Here is a 3,166-nt window from a genome sequence, read left to right on the forward strand (position 1 = left end):
ACCATGAAACACTAATACCTTGAAATTCCCCATGAGAAAAGAATTCTGTGGCCAAATAAGTTTGGGAAACTACTAACTACTGTATTGTCCTCTTAGAAAGTCAAGATATACATTAGAATAGGAAGGACTCAGAGAAGTTCTCCAGAAGAAAAAGTTGTGCTGTGTTCAAATTCTTGATTTTTAAGTCTGTATCATCATAGAACTCTGTTATACAAGACTATTCATTTCCTGTGGAACCAGCGTCATGCAAAATGTTTTTTAAATGATTGCATAAGAAGAGAGCGTGGCATGATTAGAATTATGTTAGGACATTCTGGGGGCAGTGTGGAGTGAAGAGGAAAGACTGTGGGTCATTGTAGTGCTCCAACTTACAGGTAATGGCTTCAGGCACCAGGGAGAGGCAGATAGAACTGTTCTCCTGATTGATTAGAATCCACAAGATTTCGTTTCTGATTAGTGAGATGGAAGGAGTTGAGATTTCTGGCTGAAGCACCAGGTAAACAGTGGGCCAGTTACCAAAGTAGGGACTGTAGGAGGGCTGGATTTGGGAAGAAGATGGCAACTGAGTCTTGGGCACTTTGGCTTTGACATGTTTCTGGCATATCGAGGTGAAGACCAGTAGGTAATTGTGTTCTAGAGCTCAAGAGCAAGTTGGGAATTCATCGTGTGTACAGAGGACAGTTGAAACCATGGCTGTGGGAGCAAAGGCCCTGGTAAACTAGACCTGAAGGAAAGGGCTGAAGGGGGAACTGGGAAGTGGCACTGCCACAGCAGGAGCAGCAAAGTGCCACTGTCTTTCTTCTACATGTGGTTATTTTTCTCATAGGGTAAACATTTAAAAAGTGGGAGGTTTCAGATAAAAATCTTAGAAAATTGGAAAATGCCATCAGTAGGCCCACACTTAGGCCAGAAAAAGTGAGATGGTGGCCATCTCCTTTGGCCAGGGCATGCACCCCAGCCTCCACTTGCCACTCACTCCAGCCACCTTGCCAGCCACCAAGCGGAGGGACAAGAACCAGCACTGAAGGAGACAGAGACAAGACGGGGCCTGGCCAGAGAGATAGGGGAACGCCCTGGACAGAGAGTCACTCTCCGTAGATGTACTTTATTTGGCTGTGTTTTCCTCCCTGGGGCACACCAAGGACCAAAACAGCCTAACCAAGCCATCAGGGTGCTTACGTGCCACTATGGGGCATGGGGGACAAACTAGCAAAATTTAAAATACATTAGCTGTTAATAGGTATTAAAGAGAAAATAGAGGGGGCTGGATGTTGAGAAAAAGATGCAATTTCAAAAATGTTCAGAGCAGCCCTCACTCTCTCAGTTTCATAGGGCTACTGTCACAAATTACCATGAACTTAGTGACTTAACACACATTTATTCCCTTACAGATGGGGAGGTCAGAAGGCCAAAATTAATTTTACTGGACTGAAAGCAAGGTGTAAGCAGGGCCACACACCCTTTGGAAGCTCTAAAGAATCCATTTACTTTTTCCAGCTTCTAAAACTGTAGCTTGAAATAAATAAATAAGTAAAGCTGTAGCTTGCATTCCTCAGCTTGTGGCCTTTCCCTCCATCTTCACAGCCAACACGACCACATCTTGCTTCATTGGTCATATTTTTGCCTTTTCTGTCAAATCTCCCTCCACATTCCTATTATAAGGACATGTATGGTTGCCTTTTGGACCCACACAGATACTCCAGAATAATCTCCCCATCTCAAGAGCCCATCTTGATCATACCTGCAAAGTCCCTCTAATCATACAAGGTAACATTCACAGGTCCCCAAGATGACGATTTTATCTTCCAGAGCCCACCACACTCCCTGAGAAGGCATCAGAAAGACCAGGAAGGGAGGCACAAACCATGTGGTTCTCAGGGAAGATATGCAGAGGTGGAGCACAGCTGATCTGGTTTCAGATAAGAGACTGAGGTAGATGGGAAGGGAGCCAATGATGACCTGGTGTTCTGGCCTAAACAACTGGAAAGATGAAATCAGCATTAAACTGCGATAGGGAAGACCAGTAGTTCAGCCTTCAACTGGGAAAATGGGAGATGCCTCATGGACATCCAAGTGGAGATGTGCTGGAGGCAGCTGAATCTGGAGCTCAGGAGAGAGGCCCAAGCTGAAAAATCAATGTGGAAGTCATCTGCATAGAAGGTATTCAAGGCCTTGAGACCAGGTAATGTCACCAGGGAGTGAGCATAGAGAGAGAAAAGGGTGCAAGAGTGGAAGCCTGCACCCTCCAAGGGGTGCATCAGTAGTTCACAGTCAAGAGCATGAAAAGAAAGGAGGCCAGGGGTGGCGCCTGTGGCTCAAAGAAGTAGGGTGCCATTCCCATATACCAGAGGTGGCAGGTTCAAACCCAGCCCTGGCCAAAAACTGCAAAACAAAAGAAAAGAAAGAAAGGAGGCCAGGAACATCCAGTGCAGCAGGAAGACACCCAAGAGTAGTGTTCTAGAAGCCAAGGAAGAATGTTTCCAGGGGAGAAGGGGAACACGGGGATGTCACTGACAGGTCAGGTAAGATGAGGATGGAGCAGAGAACTGAATTCACCAGGCGGAGGACATTGTGGAGCTGGGAAGCTTGTCAGTGGAGTCTGGGGCAAAAGCCCATTGCAACAACTTCCAGAAAGCATGTGAGAAGAGAAACCAGAAAGAGCTATGTTCAGCAGGAGAGGATAAAGACAGGAACAGGAAAGGGAGAGGAAAGAAGTACAGAGGTTTCTAGTTTTATAACATAATATGGGGGAAATAAGCTGACAGATAACATCTGACAGGGAGAGGTGCTGGTGATGTCCTTGAGTGCATGGGCGAGGCTGAGATTTACTGAGCAGGAGGAGGGTCAGCCTTTGCCAGCCATGCTAGGAGCATATCAGCTAGAAGCCAGAATAAGGTGCCAGAGCCAGGAGAGCAGTTAGGTGAGGTCCCTGCTCTGAGCACAGTTCACTTGCTTCTCAGCAGCCCAGAGAAGCCCTCCTGTGGTTTCAGGCCTTCCTAAAAAGATGGGGAGCCCACAGCCTACTCTCCCCACCCCAGTGGGGCACATCTCTGTCTTTGCATATCAAGAAAAGAAAGGGCAGGGCCAAGGAATTGAAAATGTCCAAATTCATTTTTTATTCATTTAATCAGTACTTATCACTATCTTGTACCCAGTACTGTGCTAA

At 46.4% G+C, this 3,166-nt stretch overlaps 1 protein-coding gene across 1 annotated transcript in view; it reads left to right on the plus strand.

Moving 5' to 3' along the window:
* ADHFE1 (alcohol dehydrogenase, iron containing 1) overlaps positions 1-3,166 on the plus strand; it is a 37,090-nt gene that overhangs the window by 999 nt on the left and 32,925 nt on the right. The window lies entirely within an intron of this gene.

This window comes from Otolemur garnettii, unplaced genomic scaffold, assembly GCF_000181295.1.
Source record: "Otolemur garnettii isolate 467f Iridium unplaced genomic scaffold, OtoGar3 scaffold00113, whole genome shotgun sequence".
In the NCBI taxonomy this organism is placed as follows: Eukaryota; Metazoa; Chordata; class Mammalia; order Primates; family Galagidae; genus Otolemur; species Otolemur garnettii.